This window comes from Rattus norvegicus, chromosome 3 (genome assembly GCF_036323735.1).
Source record: "Rattus norvegicus strain BN/NHsdMcwi chromosome 3, GRCr8, whole genome shotgun sequence".
NCBI lineage: Eukaryota > Metazoa > Chordata > Mammalia > Rodentia > Muridae > Rattus > Rattus norvegicus.
In genome coordinates, this window is record NC_086021.1 from 115,233,528 (window position 1) to 115,252,122 (window position 18,595).

The 18,595-nt window shown below is 37.6% G+C and overlaps 1 long non-coding RNA gene across 1 annotated transcript in view; it reads right to left on the reverse strand.

Annotated features, from left to right (window-relative positions):
• The window catches only part of LOC134486418 (uncharacterized), a 40,057-nt gene extending 21,691 nt beyond the window's left edge, over positions 1–18,366 (reverse strand). Inside the window, exon 1 of the long non-coding RNA XR_010065284.1 lies at positions 18,035–18,366. This is a non-coding gene — a long non-coding RNA (uncharacterized LOC134486418). The remainder of the gene's footprint in view (positions 1–18,034) is intronic.
• Positions 18,367–18,595: the final 229 nt, after the last annotated feature.

Sequence of the window (18,595 nt, forward strand, 5' to 3'; positions counted from 1 at the left end):
CCAGTTTTACACAGTATAAGCAGCCTTTAGTCAGATTGTGAGGTATCTACTTTCCTTTTTTCTACCCAACTTATAGAGTAGATCTTAGCCAGAAACAAGGTAATGCTATTTTATGTGTAACTTACCTTTGTGTTCTTGAGTGTAATCCTCAAGAGACATTTTAGTATATTGGGAGTGGAAGTTAATGAACTGACTGTAGCAGAAAGGAATTCTGAAGTTCAATGGCTGTGACAGTCTAAGACGTCCTTTCTTCTCTACTCATTCATTGCATGTGAGCTGACTCCTGCATACTGCTCATTATGGCTTCCTGTTTCAGCTCATTAGCAGGTTCAATATGAACAATGGAAGTTGACCAAAAAAAAAGAAAGGCACAGAAAGGGAAATATTATAGATTTCCTACCCTCAGTAGAGTACTAGATGCTGAATTCATGGTGACTTTGATGACTTCTCCTTTAATGTACCCTCGCAGGGTTTATATATCTGCATTACCTAAGGGATATCTGACATGTAATATTGAGTGTATTGGTTACTTGTATACTTTTATTCTTATTCACAATGTACTCTGGCCATCTCTAACACTTCTTTCCAAAAGGAACATAAGGAAGCAGGCTTCATTAGTCTAGGTTTTGTTGAAAAACAGAACTAACAGGCAATGTGTAAGGAGGTTAGAAGGTTAGTATTCCATCTGCAACCTAGAACACAGAAAATATAGGTAGGCAGTTTACAAAGCCTGGAAGCCTGGAGCAGAGGCTAATATACTTCACATCAAATGTCTGGTGGTCTGAGAACTGGGATCTCAGAGGGCAGGGGAAGAGGTTTAAGTAGCCAAGTAAAATAAGCACAAACTCCAAACCCAATTCTCCCTTTTAATTTAGTTCAAATGCTCATAATCTTGGAATATGTGTCCATGGGGCAATCTACTTTCCTACAACTCCCAGATTAACAGCTAATCTTTTCCATCTCAGGGGTGGAAGATTCATCCCTTGTCAGATGGGCTATAACAGCCTGGGAAAGGTGATGTGAGAATTAAAGAAGGGAGATGCTCAAAGAGTGACTGAAGTATTATGTTCTATTATGAATAAAATAAGATTCACTTTCTATGTTTTGTAGTTTGGTTTTATAAGTTACCAATGTTCTAACCTATGTTTAATAAATATGTAAAAGAGAGTAATTAATTCATAGCATTTGGTCCTTGAAGATTAAACAGAATAATACACATAGACAACAAATACTGTACATGGTAAAGCTAAGACACCAATGGATATTGGATTCCTTTATAATTATCAGAAGAAAGCAATATTTAAGTACATCTAGAATTCAGGTACAAATAGCACTGTTTGTTGTTGAGAAGGTAGGCCCAGTGTATTGCTAGATACTCAGTTGACATTTTAGAGAGATAACATACAGGCCATAGAACTTTTAAGTATCGTAGGTAGAGAACAGATTGGATATTAAATAAGGCCATCTGCCTGCTAATTCTGTGTTCTTTGTAATAGTGAAAACAGCAGTTATGATAGACTCACACTTTAACTGAAGAAACAATTTTTAAATGCCTCGTGCACAATAGTCTTTAAATGAACAAAGTTTTGACCCATAGTTTTTATATGAAGATGCAAACTGTTTCTTAAATATGAGTTGATGAATTACTGAGGGAAGGTTGGAATAAGAATGCATGGAACAGTCAAGGAAACATAAAATAAGACAGAACATAGAAAGTGGTGCTTTGTCCTCTCTCTGGATAGGAATAGACTACTGTCCTCCTTTGACTTTGTGAGGACTCAATATAGAACTACAGAGTCTAATAGCATCTTTAAAACATTTCATTTAGCATTGTTATGCTCAAATACTTAATTAAATGTTTACTAGTAAACAGATGTCAGATGTTCCAAAGTCTCACTTAATGTAATTAAAATACATATACTGAATGTTCAGATGAATATTCTTTGGCAGTGAAAATCCTTTAGACACTCATCAAAATCTATATTTAGCATACTAACATAGTTTTTACAAGTAGTAGTTTAGTGGCAAGAAACGACTTCATTTTTAATGTATTCCCCAGAGGAATATAATTACAGAGAATTGAAAAACGTGCACAACAATGGCCATGGAAATGTAGGCTCTGTCTGTGTTCTTCAGCCGTACTGTGACTGGATTCTTTTTACTGTGTTTCTTGATGTGTGGTTTCAGCAAGACTGAGTTGTAATCACAACAGGTGGGCATTCATTTATGCTGCCTTGCACACATTACTGCATGGCTGCCTTAATACATGCGTAAGTTCTAACTAATCCTTTCAGGGCACCACTGTAGAAAGATGTTATAGAATGCAGCTAATTACAATCAAAACATGACTCACGTTTGTCCTGAAATTATTTGTTGCTCTTTTCTCACTTTTAAATATTCAAGTGTTAAAAGAAGAGATTCTGTAAAAATGGAATCAAATTCAAATGGTAGAGAAAAAGTGAAAGTCATTGGGTATTGTTTCCTCTGAGATGCCACCCTAGTACTGCTATTCTTATTGCTCTGTTGTCTCTCGATCTTTTCATTTTCCTTAAAAAATAGAAAGAAAACGCTTAAAGCAATATGAAACATCCTGTACTCATGGCTAGTTTCCTTTCACAGAGGAATAGAATTCAACGAGGTAGATTTCTCTACAAGTTGCTCTTTTTCTTTTCCCAGATCATTTGTTCTTTCCTGCCTGTGTATACTACACTATCATACTTAAGATTCGTACAAATTGGATACATCAGAACTTATATGTATGGTCCTAAATTAATACATTTAAGTGATGTGCACTTTTATAATTACGAGTTAAAATATGCACACATGACTGATTGCACATGCATAATCTTAGAGGAGAAACACTTCAAATGTTGTTGCTAGCTCAAATGAACCTTTGTGACTAGGCATTGTCACAGATCTTTGTACCCCCTTAGCAGGGAGCTATTCACAGTAGTCTATAGTATCAGCCTACAGTATCCGCACTTCAATGGATGAATAAGGAAAATGTGATATACAAGCATATATATATATATATATATATATATATATATATGCCTTTTGAAGAAAACCAGATGGAGCTAAATTCAGTAATAATTTAAAATGAAATAAGCCAGATGCATAAAGGGAAGTCTTATGAAGTTTTTTTGTAGTGGAATCTATGAGGGAAAAAAAAAAGACATCAAACTGAAGACAACTACCAGGGACATAGAAATGGAAGGAAAACTAATACAAATATCATAATAAAATAGGTCACAAATTAATTTATTTTAATAAAAATGTTAAAAATAATACAACTTTAAAGCCTAATACCCTACAGACAAATTAATATTACTATTTAGAATTTTTATGAAAATATAGTATTTGTATTACTTAACTCTTTTAATTATCACTGAATTTTAAGTCAGCCTCATGTACTTACTTGCCAATTATATTTTTCCTGTTAGTGGCCTAATAATGATATGCTTTCAAAAAGGTCTTTTTTGACCGGAAGTCCCACACCGGCGGATCCCGGACCGCAGCAGCTCTCTGCTCCCAAACCCCGTGGGAGAGAGACCTCACCGCCTGATCAAGTGGGCACTCCTGAGGCTGCAGAGCGGAGGAGACCACCAACACTGCCCACCCCTGCCCACATCCCTGGCCCAAGAGGCAACTGTATAAGGCCTCTGGGTTCCCGTAGGGGAGGGCCCGGGAGCGGCAGGACCCCTGCGCCTGAGACACTGCCGGAACCTGAAGGAAACAGACCGGATAAACAGTTCTCTGCACCCAAATCCCGTGGGAGGGAGAGCTGAACCTTCAGAGAGGCGGACACGCCTGGGAAACCAGAAGAGACTGCACTCTGTGCACATCCAGGCGCCAGAGGAAAACACCAAACGCCATCTGGAACCCTGGTGCACGGAGGCTCCTGGAAGGAGCGGCGCAGATCTTCCCGGTTGCTGCCACAGCAGAGAGGACTTAGGCAGTACCCCACGAGCAAACTTGAGCCTTGGAACTGCAGGTAGGACCAACTTTTCCCCTGCAAGAAACCTGCCTGGTGAACTCAAGACACAGGCCCACAGGAACAGCTGAAGACCTGTAGAGAGGAAAAACTACACGCCCGAAAGCAGAACACTCTGTCCCCATAACTGGCTGAAAGAAAACAGGAAAACAGGTCTACAGCACTCCTGACACACAGGTTATAGGACAGTCTAGCCACTGTCAGAAATAGCAGAACAAAGTAACACTAGAGATAATCTGATGGCGAGAGGCAAGCACAGGAACCCAAGCAACAGAAACCAAGACTACATGGCATAATCGGAGCCCAATTCTCCCACCAAAGCAAACACGGAATATCCAAACACACCAGAAAAGCAAGACCTAGTTTCAAAATCATATTTGATCATGATGCTGGAGGACTTCAAGAAAGACATAAAGAACTCCCTTAGAGAACAAGTAGAAGCCTACAGAGAGGAATCGCAAAAATCCCTGAAAGAATTCCAGGAAAACACAATCAAACAGTTGAAGGAATTAAAAATGGAAATAGAAGCAATCAAGAAAGAACACATGGAAACAACCCTGGACATAGAAAATCAAAAGAAAAGACAAGGAGCTATAGATACAAGCTTCACCAACAGAATTCAAGAGATGGAAGAGAGAATCTCAGGAGCAGAAGATTCCATAGAAATCATTGACTCAACTGTCAAATATAATGTAAAGCAGAAAAAGCTACTGGTCCAAAACATACAGGAAATCCAGGACTCAGTGAGAAGATCAAACCTAAGGATAATAGGTATAGAAGAGAGTGAAGACTCCCAGCTCAAAGGACCAGTAAATATCTTCAACAAAATCATAGAAGAAAACTTCCCTAACCTAAAAAAAGAGATACCCATAGGCATACAAGAAGCCTACAGAACTCCAAATAGATTGGACCAGAAAAGAAACACCTCCCGTCACATAATTGTCAAAACACCAAACGCACAAAATAAAGAAAGAATATTAAAAGCAGTAAGGGAAAAAGGTCAAGTAACATATAAAGGCAGACCTATCAGAATCACACCAGACTTTTCGCCAGAAACTATGAAGGCCAGAAGATCCTGGACAGATGTCATACAGACCCTAAGAGAACACAAATGCCAGCCCAGGTTACTGTATCCTGCAAAACTCTCAATTAACATAGATGGAGAAACCAAGATATTCCATGACAAAACCAAATTTACACAATATCTTTCTACAAGTCCAGCACTACAAAGGATAATAAAGGGTAAAGCCCAACATAAGGAGGCAAGCTATACCCTAGAAGAAGCAAGAAACTAATCGTCTTGGCAACAAAACAAAGAGAATGAAAGCACACAAACATAACCTCACTTCCAAATATGAATATAACGGGAAGCAATAATCACTATTCCTTAATATCTCTCAATATCAATGGCCTCAACTCCCCAATAAAAAGACATAGATTAACAAACTGGATACGCAACGAGGACCCTGCATTCTGCTGCCTACAGAAAACACACCTCAGAGACAAAGACAGACATTACCTCAGAGTGAAAGGCTGGAAAACAATTTTCCAAGCAAATGGTCAGAAGAAGCAAGCTGGAGTAGCCATTCTAATATCAAATAAAATCAATTTTCAACTAAAAGTCATCAAAAAAGATAAGGAAGGACACTTCATATTCATCAAAGGAAAAATCCACCAAGATGAACTCTCAATCCTAAATATCTATGCCCCAAATAAAAGGGCACCTACATATGTAAAAGAAACCTTACTAAAGCTCAAAACACACATTGCACCTCACACAATAATAGTGGGAGATTTCAACACCCCACTCTCATCAATGGACAGATCATGGAAACAGAAATTAAACAGAGATGTAGACAGACTAAGAGAAGTCATGAGCCAAATGGACTTAACGGATATTTATAGAACATTCTATCCTAAAGCAAAAGGATATACCTTCTTCTCAGCTCCTCATGGTACTTTCTCCAAAATTGACCATATAATTGGTCAAAAAACGGGCCTCAACAGGTACAGAAAGATAGAAATAATCCCATGCGTGCTATCGGACCACCACGGCCTAAAACTGGTCTTCAATAACAATAAGGGAAGAATGCCCACATATACGTGGAAATTGAACAATGCTCTACTCAATGATAACCTGGTCAAGGAAGAAATAAAGAAAGGAATTAAAAACTTTTTAGAATTTAATGAAAATGAAGGTACAACATACCCAAACTTATGGGACACAATGAAAGCTGTGCTAAGAGGAAAACTCATAGCGCTGAGTGCCTGCAGAAAGAAACAGGAAAGAGCATATGTCAGCAGCTTGACAGCACACCTAAAAGCTCTAGAACAAAAAGAAGCAAATACACCCAGGAGGAGTAGAAGGCAAGAAATAATCAAACTCAGAGCTGAAATCAACCAAGTAGAAACAAAAAGGACCATAGAAAGAATCAACAGAACCAAAAGTTGGTTCTTTGAGAAAATCAACAAGATAGATAAACCCTTAGCCAGACTAACGAGAGGACACAGAGAGTGCGTCCAAATTAACAAAATCAGAAATGAAAAGGGAGACCTAACTACAGATTCAGAGGAAATTCAAAAAATCATCAGATCTTACTATAAAAACCTATATTCAACAAAACTTGAAAATCTTCAGGAAATGGACAATTTCCTAGACAGATACCAGGTATCGAAGTTAAATCAGGAACAGATAAAACAGTTAAACAACCCCATAACTCCTAAGGAAATAGAAGCAGTCATTAAATGTCTCCCAACCAAAAAGAGCCCAGGTCCAGACGGGTTTATTGCAGAATTCTATCAAACCTTCATAGAAGACCTTATACCAATATTATCCAAACTATTCCACAAAATTGAAACAGATGGAGCCCTACCGAATTCCTTCTATGAAGCCACAATTACTCTTATACCTAAACCACACAAAGACCCAACAAAGAAAGAGAACTTCAGACCAATTTCCCTTATGAATATCGACGCAAAAATACTCAATAAAATTCTGGCAAACCGAATTCAAGAGCACATCAAAACAATCATCCACCATGATCAAGTAGGCTTCATCCCAGGCATGCAGGAGGGTTTAATATAAGGAAAACCATCAACGTGATCCATCATATAAACAAACTGAAAGAACAGAACCACATGATCATTTCATTAGATTCTGAGAAAGCATTTGACAAAATTCAACACCCCTTCATGATAAAAGTCCTGGAAAGAATAGGTATTCAAGGCCCATACCTAAACATAGTAAAAGCCATATACAGCAAACCAGTTGCTAACATTAAACTAAATGGAGAGAAACTTGAAGCAATCCCACTAAAATCAGGGACTAGACAAGGCTGCCCACTCTCTCCCTACTTATTCAATATAGTTCTTGAAGTTCTAGCCAGAGCAATCAGACAACAAAAGGAGATCAAGGGGATACAGATCGGAAAAGAAGAGGTCAAAATATCACTATTTGCAGACGACATGATAGTATATTTAAGTGATCCCAAAAGTTCCACCAGAGAACTGCTAAAGCTGATAAACAACTTCAGCAAAGTGGCTGGGTATAAAATTAACTCAAATAAATCAGTTGCCTTCCTCTATACAAAAGAGAAACAAGCCGAGAAAGAAATTAGGGAAACGACACCCTTCATAATAGACCCAAATAATATAAAGTACCTCGGTGTGACTTTAACCAAGCAAGTAAAAGATCTGTACAATAAGAACTTCAAGACACTGAGGAAAGAAATTGAAGAAGACCTCAGAAGATGGAAAGAACTCCCATGCTCATGGATTGGCAGGATTAATATAGTAAAAATGGCCATTTTACCAAAAGCAATCTACAGATTCAATGCAATCCCCATCAAAATACCAATCCAATTCTTCAAAGAGTTAGACAGAACAATTTGCAAATTCATCTGGAATAACAAAAAACCCAGGATAGCTAAAGCTATCCTCAACAATAAGAGGACTTCAGGGGGAATCACTATCCCTGAACTCAAGCAGTATTACAGAGCAATAGTGATAAAAACTGCATGGTATTGGTACAGAGACAGACAGATAGACCAATGGAATAGAATTGAAGACCCAGAAATGAACCCACACACCTATGGTCACTTGATTTTTGACAAAGGAGCCAAAACCATCCAATGGAAAAAAGATAGCATTTTCAGCAAATGGTGCTGGTTCAACTGGAGGGCAGCATGTAGAAGAATGCAGATCGATCCATGCTTATCACCCTGTACAAAGCTTAAGTCCAAGTGGATCAAGGACCTCCACATCAAACCAGACACACTCAAACTAATAGAAGAAAAACTAGGGAAGCATCTGGAACACATGGGCACTGGAAAAAATTTCCTGAACAAAACACCAATGGCTTATGCTCTAAGATCAAGAATCGACAAATGGGATCTCATAAAACTGCAAAGCTTCTGTAAGGCAAAGGACACTGTGGCTAGGACAAAACGACAACCAACAGATTGGGAAAAGATCTTTACCAATCCTATAACAGATAGAGGCCTTATATCCAAAATATACAAAGAACTCAAGAAGTTAGACCGCAGGGAAACAAATAACCCTATTAAAAAATGGGGTTCAGAGCTGAACAAAGAATTCACAGCTGAGGAATGCCGAATGGCTGAGAAACACCTAAAGAAATGTTCAACATCTTTAGTCATAAGGGAAATGCAAATCAAAACAACCCTGAGATTTCACCTCACACCAGTGAGAATGGCTAAGATCAAAAACTCAGGTGACAGCAGATGCTGGCGAGGATGTGGAGAAAGAGGAACACTCCTCCATTGTTGGTGGGATTGCAGACTGGGAAAACCATTCTGGAAATCAGTCTGGAGGTTCCTCAGAAAATTGGACATTGAACTGCCTGAGGATCCAGCCATACCTCTCTTGGGCATATACCCAAAAGATGCCTCAACATATAAAAGAGACACGTGCTCCACTATGTTCATCGCAGCCTTATTTATAATAGCCAGAAACTGGAAAGAACCCAGATGCCCTTCAACAGAGGAATGGATACAGAAAATGTGGTACATCTACACAATGGAATATTACTCAGCTATTAAAAACAACGAGTTTATGAAATTCGTAGGCAAATGGTTGGAACTGGAAAATATCATCCTGAGTGAGCTAACCCACTCACAGAAAGACATACATGGTATGCACTCATTGATAAGTGGCTATTAGCCCAAATGCTTGAATTACCCTAGATCCCTAGAACAAAGGAAACTCAAGACGGATGATCAAAATGTGAATGCTTCACTCCTTCTTTAAATGAGGAAAAAGAATACCCTTGGCAGGGAAGGGAGAGGCAAAGATTAAAACAGAGACTGAAGGAACACCCATTCAGAGCCTGCCCCACAGGTGGCCCATACATATACAGCCACCCAATTAGACAAGATGGATGAAGCAAAGAAGTGCAGAGGGACAGGACCCGGATGTAGATCGCTCCTGAGAGACACAGCCAGAATACAGCAAATACAGAGGCGAATGCCAGCAGCAAACCACTGAACTGAGAATAGGTCCCCCGTTGAAGGAATCAGAGAAAGAACTGGAAGAGCTTGAAGGTGCTCGAGACCCCAAAAGTACAACAATGTCAAGCAACCAGAGCTTCCAGGGACTAAGCCACTACCTAAAGACTATACATGGACTGACCCTGGACTCTGTCCCCATAGGTAGCAATGAATATCCTAGTAAGAGCACCAGTGGAAGGGGAAGCCCTGGGTCCTGCTAAGACTGAACCCCCAGTGAACTAGACTATGCGGGGAGGGTGGCAATGGGGGGAGGTTTGGGAGGGGAACACCCACAAGGAAGGGGAGGGGGGAGGGTGATGTCTGTCCGGAAACCGGGAAAGGGAATAACACTTGAAATGTATATAAGAAATACTCAAGATAATAAAAAAAATAAATAAATAAATAAAAAATAAAAAGGTCTTTTTTGTGTATTTTAGAAACACAATTTTTAGAAATCTCTAATCTGGGTAAGATACTTGTGTCTTATTATATCTGAGGAATCATTTCTCTAGGTATCACTTACCTTTCATGATTTGAATAAAATAGATTACTTCAGATTTATGAGGTAAAATTACCTATGTTTAATGTAGTTTTTAAAGTCCTTATTAAAGCTTCATTCCTTGCTTCTTTCACTGATTCTTTTTATTTAACTGTGACAAATAGACACAATAGTAAATCAACATTAAAGCTGCTGTTCAATAGATGATCTTAATATGAACTCACCTGTGTTTTAAATTAAAAGAACACAGCACTTTAATTTAAGAAACCCCTTTGTAACCCCTCCTTATGATATACCTATTGCACTCTCCAAAATAAACAAGTATTAATAATCAAAATTTAATTTTTCTAAAATTTTAATAATATTTTATATTGTATTTTTGGGTCTTTACTGATGTTTATGAAATGTATTCGTTGATCGGAAATCACTTTTATTTGATTATTTCCCATTTATATTACCTTCGTCAATTAATTTAATCTAATATCTTGTAGATGTTCATTTGAAATCCCATTAATTATGTGTATACTAATTATAAATGATGCTATTATAAATATTTTCATTCTATACAATGGTTTTTATATTTATCCCACATGTCTTTCCAGCATACACACATACACATACCACATACACACTCATACAGAAGGAAAGGGAGACATAGAGATAGAGACCAAAAGACAGACAGATACACTCACACACACACACACACACACACACACACACACACACACACACACCCATCCACCCACCCTCCCCACATATATATATATATATATATATATATGTATGTATTTCCTAGAACTGGAGAATAAATGGCTGTGAACCACTATCTGGGTGCTAGAAATTTAACATAGTATTACTCCATCCCAAAGTATTAAAATTTCTTGATGATCACATATTTTCATATTTAATTTTAATATATACTGCCAAACATTTTTCACACCATGTTTAGGATATGCAGTCTATAAGTCTTGTCGTAAAACTGTACAATTTTATTTATCATTTGTATATATACATAGAGTCCACTTGGAGGATTTTTAATGATATGTTTGGGTGAAAAACATTAAATTCCCAGTTATATTTTACACTAATATTATATACACAATCTATACTATTGATATACTATACTGAAAATGATCTATACTAAAAATAATATAAAATATATTTCTCTATGGCTAGCTGTATTGCTAGTTTTGTGTGTCAACTTGACACAAGCTGGAGTTATCACAGAAAGGAGCCTCAGTTGTGGAAATTCCTTCAAGAGATCCAGCTGTAAGGCATTTTCTCAGTTAGTGATCAAGGTGGGAGGCCCCAGCCCATTGTGGGTGGTGCCCTCCCTGGGCTGGTGGTCTTGGGTTCTATAAGAGAGCAAACTGAGCAAGCCATGGGAAGCAAGCCAGTAAGAAACATCCCTCCATGGCCTCTGCATGCTCCTGCTTCCTGACCTGCTTGAGTTCCAGTTCCGACTTCCTTTGGTGATGAACAGCAATGTGGAAGTGTATGCTGAATAAACCCTTTCCTCCCTGACTTGCTTCTTGGTCATGATGTTTGTGTGGGAACAGGAAACCTGACACTAGATATTTCACACTTTTATTGAAGAAGGTAAGTTCTAAACGTTTTTTGTTTTGTTACAAGGTTGTACTCTGATGATCTTCTCATTATTACCTGTTTATGAAAATGGAATCTCTCCTCAGTTTTAATATCTTCTTTCAGAAATCTCTGCTTGCTGTCTTGTATGTTAGGTCTTTAACTTTATTGGTAATTTTATAAAATATTTTTTCAGACCCAGTAAGTAGAATTGAATCAAACCTGATGAACTAGTATTTACATTTGAAAATAAACATCACAATGTCCTCTCTTACTGTTGGACCAGGGAGGTGGACGGAAAGGCAGCCAAGGTATGTCTAAACTCTAAGATGGGCAGGAGTGGGACTGCTCCCCACTGCCCCCAGACTTGCATGTCTGGGTAAGCAGAGCCCTTCACACCCACTTCTTTGTCCCCGGTACCTAGTTTAAAATTTCATGTCTGGCAGTATCTGAAATTAATCCTTATGCAAATGAGGCAACCCCAACCCCTGGCTCTGGCCAATGATGTCCACTGACCCTAAAAGCCCCCAAGCTCCCCCAAAGTTTTAAGAAGTCGTTTTCTTCTCTCTTAAATGTGCTGTCTTACTGAAGCTGCCTCCTGAGAAGGTGTTCTTATTCTACTCAGCTGCCTCAGGTCTCTTGCACTCCCTGCTGTTTCCCTTTTACTTCCTCTCTAAGGATCTGTCAGGAGCAATCAAGGTCTATTGTCTCACCACAGGCAAGGAAGGGGAGCCTGTACTACATCATACAATATGCATATCTTCAGAATTTCCTCTTTATACCGTGTTTAGAAATTAGTTTGTGTATTTTTGGTAGTTTATTTTACTACTTCCAAAGTATAGACTCAGCTTATTGATGTAATTTCATTTTTCTTTATTTCTTCAATCAATTTTTAAGAAACAAATGAAATATCTACTGAATAAAATAAAATTTGATTCTATCCAGTCATGAATTAGTAATGCCTAGATAATTTCTCAATTTGTTTTGATTATTAAGTGTATTGATTTAAATTTGTACACTGTATTAAACTATAAGCACATTCTAAATTGTTTTTATTCAGTAATTTTTCTGACTTTTATAATATATTTCTTGGCAATGTTTGATTTAACCAATCATTGTTAAACAATTTGCATTCTTATTAATCAAATTTATTGTTACTGCTTTGTATTTTACTTTCAAATTTCACTCTCTCATTTAACCTTCACAAAGCAAAAGTTTGTAATTATTTTAAACTTATATTACTATTTACCTTAGCTTATTGTCTAGATCACTATTTCTTTTAATATTAAGATAACAAAATTGTGGGTTCATGGTGTCATTTTGACACATGATTTCTTCTTCTTCATCTTCTTCATTCTATATGCTCTGCCATCCACACCTGTTTCCCTATTCTTATTAACTCAACATCCTTAAGTCAAATATAACATACTTCTACTATGCCACAAGTATTCGATTACTCTCTGTTTTTACTTCCTTCATGATTCTAACACTCCCCTCATAATCTCTTTTCAGCGTTTGTCATACACACAGAACTCTAAATTCTGAACATAAGTGGAAACATGTGGCATTTGCCTTTCTGAGTCCAGCTTACTTCGTTTAGCATGATAGCCAGTTCCCTGAATGTAATATGGTTCTGTATGGCTAAAAATATTCCAGTGTATAAATGTACACATCCTCTCATCAGCTGATTAATATCAACAGTTTCATTTCTTAACTGTGTGAATAGCTAATTAGTAAACATGAATGTAAATATACTTTTGTATATGTTACCTTAGACAGTCATGAATATGTTCATTTGCATGACTGCACATAAACACAACACACACACAAACACACACACACACACACACATTTCTAAATAGACAAATGCAACCAGTTCAGCATGTGTATTATTTAGTGTACAAAAATGTTTTTTCAAGGATGTTTGGTATCAGAAAATTAATTGGTATGCATTTCCAAGGAGAAGACTATTTTTCATGTTCTCAGCATTCTTTAGTTGTCTGTGGTTCTTTGTGTAGGGATGAAGATTTGTGAGCCTTTCCACTTCTGTGTTGTTACAGCTATTGGTGTTTGTTAAGGTCATGTTTAGGCAGCGTCCCTCATCAAGTAGAGTCCAGACTCAAATAATATAGCTATAACACAACTCAAGCACACAAAGGTCAAAAGCCATTTTGAAGGAGGGGCAGAAATATTATAAAAGCCTGAGGAAGGTGGGATTTTTCTGTGAGGTATCTTCTAGAAATGCCAGAAACTACATTATATTTGATGATTTTGCGTGTTTCAAACACTTGTATTTTCCCTTCGAAAGTTATCTCTGAAATTTTTCAACCCATTCATTCATAGGATGATTTAATACTTCTGTATTCAGTTCCTAGTGTTATGTTCAAATGCTGGATATTAATACCTTATCAGATAAATAGATATCAAGGATTTCCTCTCATTCTGTAAACGGTCTCTAGAGAGTTCACTGAATGATTCTTCATTGCATTTAGACCATGTAACTTTGGAATAATGGCATAAAATAATTTATCCCTTAGTTGTTATACAAAGAGCTAGGTAATACATAATACTATATATATATATATATATATATATATATATGACACAAGTGATGTCAACAGAACATTCTTAAAGAGGTTTTTGTGCTTCCTACTTCTTAAGGATACAGGAAATCCAGAGATTGTAAAGAGACAATGTAAGCAGACAATGTAAAAAGAATGATATAAACAAGACAGAAGTGAAACCATGGGGGGAAAGTTGATAACTTCATGAGCTAAAAATTCTCTGGCTTGGGGTTGGGGATTTAGCTCAGTGGTAGAGTGCTTGCCTAGCAAGTGCAAGGCCCTGGGTTCGGTCCCCAGCTCCGAAAAAAAGAAAAAAGAAAAAAAAATGCTCTGGCTTTCCTACTTATATTCAAATACCCAAAACTAGAACAAATGAACCTGTTTTACAGGAAACATACAAAATGAAAGAGAGAAGTTAGAATCTGTGCCCTTAGTATGTAGTTTGCATTAAGCTTAACGTGAAAGGAACACCAAATGAAAACACCAAAGATTATTAAATATCTAAGCAGAGAGTAATAGTAAAGCAATAATGTGTATTAAAGTACACACAGCATAGGGGTTTTATAACAGTTGCTAGTGTTTTACACAAACACTAAGATAATGGGAAAATGCTGCATATTTAACTGTGGATTGCTTTTCCTCCATCAAAATATATTTCTTCTTTAAAGGAAAGCACATAAAGATAAAGACAATATCATTAAAAGAATATAATGAAGAAATGAAACCTAAAACTCACAGAGCATGTTTGAAGCACTTCTGGAACAGCTAAGTTGATTTTCATATGTTGAGGAAGAAACTTGGGTTTACTCAAATGTGACTGTACCAAATGTACTGGTGAAATACATTTGTCCCACACATTCACCTATACTGTAATATTGATTTGAGCCTCATGTTTATGTTTTGCCTTGATATTTAATCCCTGTATTTGGCTTCAGATTGGATTTGCTCTAATTTGTGGCCACTAACACTGCACCAGTGTTACCCCCTTTACAAATCACAATCTTCTTTTTTATAAATATTTATTGTATATTTTATGTATTTACATTTCAAATGGTATTCCCTTTCCCCCTCTATCATTTCCCCTCTCCCTTCCCCCTGCTGCTATGAAGATGCCCCTATTCCCACTGACCCACTCCCAACTCCACACTCTTGCATTCTGCTACAATGGGAAAACAAGCCTTCACAGGACCAAAGGCTTCTCCTCCTTTTGATGCCAGACAATGCCATCCTCTTCTACATATGTGGCTGGAGCCATGTGTCCCTCCATGTGTACTCATTGGTTGGTGGTTTAGTCCCTTGGAACTCTGGAAGGCTCTACATCTGATAGAGAGCTAATATCAAATATATACAAAGAACTCAAGAAATTAGACTCCAGAGAATCAAATAATCCTATTTAAAATTGGGTACAGAGCTAAACAAAGAATTCCCAATTGAGGAATACTGAATGGCTGAGAAGCACCTAAAGAAAGGTTCAACATCCTTAGTCATCAGGGAAATGCAAATCAAAACAACCCTGAGATTCCACCTCACACAAGTCAGAATGGCTAAGATTAAAAAAAAATCAGGTGATAGCAGATGCTGGTGAGAATGTGGAGAAATAGGAACACACCTCCATTGTTGGTGGGATTACAAGCTGGATAACCACTCTGGAAGTCAGTCTGGAGGTTCCTCTGAAAATTGGACATAGTTCTACCTGAGGACCCAGCTATACTCCTGGGCATATACCCAAAGTTTGCTTCAACATACAAAAAAGACTCATGATCCACTATGTTCATAGCAGCCTTATTTATAATACCCAGAAACTGAAAAGAACCCAGTTGTCCTTCAACAGAGAAATAGATACAGAATATATGGAACATGAAATTTTTCAGCAAATTGATGGAACTAGAAATAACATCCTGAGTGAGATAACTCAGTCACAAAAGAACACACATGGTATGCATCACTGATAAGTCCAAAAGCTCAGAATACTGAAGAAACAATTCACAGACCATAATGAAGCTCAAGAAGAAGGAAGACCAAAATGTGGATACTTTTGTCCTTCTTAGAACGGAGAACAAAATACTCACAGGAGAAAACACAGGAACAAGAGTGGAACAGGGACTGAAGAAAAGGTCATCCAGAGGCTGCCCCTCCTAGTGATCTATTCCATATGCTGCCACCAAACCCAATCAATATTGCTCATGCCAAGTGCTTGCTGACAGGATCTTGATATGAATGTCTCCTCAGAGGCTCTGCCAGAGCCTTAGTGATCCAGATTAGGATGTTTTCAGTTAACCATCGGACTGAGCATGGGAACTGCAATGGAGGAGTTAGAGAAAGAATTGAAGGAGCTGAAGGGGTTTGCAAATACATAGGAAGAACCACGGTCTTCTTTCGTATATAAATTGTTCTCAATTTTGAAAGTATAATGCAGTTTTTAATTGTTGATGCAGTTCTGATGCTCATTTCTGTGTATGTGGTATATTTTACCATTAAAATACCTGATATCCATAGTGACCTTTAGCATGACACACAGAGATATTAAGTATAAGTTATTTTGGAAAAAAACTCACTTGACTTAATATCAAATATTGAATATGATATCTGTTTGTGGCATAGGCTCATGCAGAGAAAAATCTTCAAAGTTCAACCTAAACTCAGAACTTATGAATTAAATAGATACAAATAATATTTCTAAATACTCTATACACACCTACTCTCTACAATGTTTTTTAAAAGTTTAATGTAACAGTAAAATTATAATTGAGCTCTCCATAAAAATAGAAAATATGGTTCTAAAATTTTCTCTAATAAAATAATAAAAACAGTTTTAAACATTTAAATAAATAGGGTTGGGTATCACATTTCTTGATTTCAAAACTATATTGCACACCATCATTTGAATGGTTCAAAAAGTATTGGTGCTTATTGCCACATTTTTGATATGACTACAATCTTTTCTGAAGCTCACATGGTAGAAGAGAATCAATCTCTGAAAGTTCTCCTCTGACTTCCACACAAGCATGGCAGATATGATCATGTGCATGCACGTGCATACAGTTAGATGGATGGATGGAAGGATGGATGGATGGATGGATGGATGGATGGGTGGATGGATGGACAGATGGACAAAAAACATTGCATGATACCAGTCTATATAATGACTGTCTGGATACCACTTCAAAAGTACAATGAAGGTTGATGAACAGGAAACTGGGAAAGGGAATAACACTTGAAATGTAAATAAGAAATACCCAACTTAATAAAAATGGAAGAAAAAAGTACAAAGAGGAAAGCATAAGTAAACAAATGAAATTGCACCACTTATAAGGCTTGTGCTCTCAGGTCTAAAATTAACAGACCAAAGAGACAGCCAACATAGTTTCATAATGGGAATATATGCTTAAAATCACATATCAAATAACCAACTAATATAATTCACAGAGAACTTAAGCAAAGCAACATGGGCTTAAGAGGTTCAAGCAAAGAAACCTGCCATTCAACCAAATATTGAAAATGTCCCTGAAGCACGATGAGATATAAAACTCTGTCCCTTGACCTACACACGCATGTACTATCTTATGGTATGGATGTGACCACAAGTGATGAAGTGAACAGAACCAGACAAGCAGAGGAGGAGGAGGAAGAGGGAATAGAAAAGAAGAGTAGGAAATAAATGCAAAATTAACAGGAGAAAATTAATGACTGAATTGGAATTTCTATTTTTCTAATTTAATTAATTTTCTTATGTATTCACTTTACATCCCATTATTAACTATGACTTTCCACCTAGTACTCTGTCAAACAAATCTTCCTCTCCCCATTCCTCTCTCAATTCCCTTCCACCGTGCACCCCCACCCTCCCCAGTCAATCAAGTCACTGCTGTACTTATCACATTCTCACCATTTGAAGCCAGACAAGGTGGCCCAGTTAGAGAAATAGGTTCATAGACAGGCCAGCAACAGGTCTGGGGAACAGCCCCCAAACCAGTTGTTAGAGGACCTGTGTGAAGCCCAAACTGGACATCTTTTACATTTGTGTAGGGGCCCTAAGTCCAGCCCACACTCGTTCTATGGTTTTTCACTCTCTGGTGTCCTCCAAGGGTCCAGGTTACTTGACTCTGTTGGTCTTCCTGTAGAGGCCCTGTCTTCTTTGGGTCCCTCAATCCTCTCCTCAACTCTTCCATAAGCCTGCCTGAGCTCCATCTACTGTTTGGCTATGTGTCTCTGCATCTGTTACCATCAGCTACTGGGTGGATCCTCTCAGAGGACAGTTATGTTAGGCCCCTGTCTGTGACATAATAGAGTATCATTAATAGTGTAAGGGGTTGGTGCTTGTCTGTGGGATGTGTCTCAATTTGGGACTGTCACAGGTTGGCCATTTTCTCAGACTCTGCTCTGTCTTTGTTCTTGTACATCTTGTAGACAGGACACAGTTGAAGAATTTTTGGGTGGGTTGCTTTCT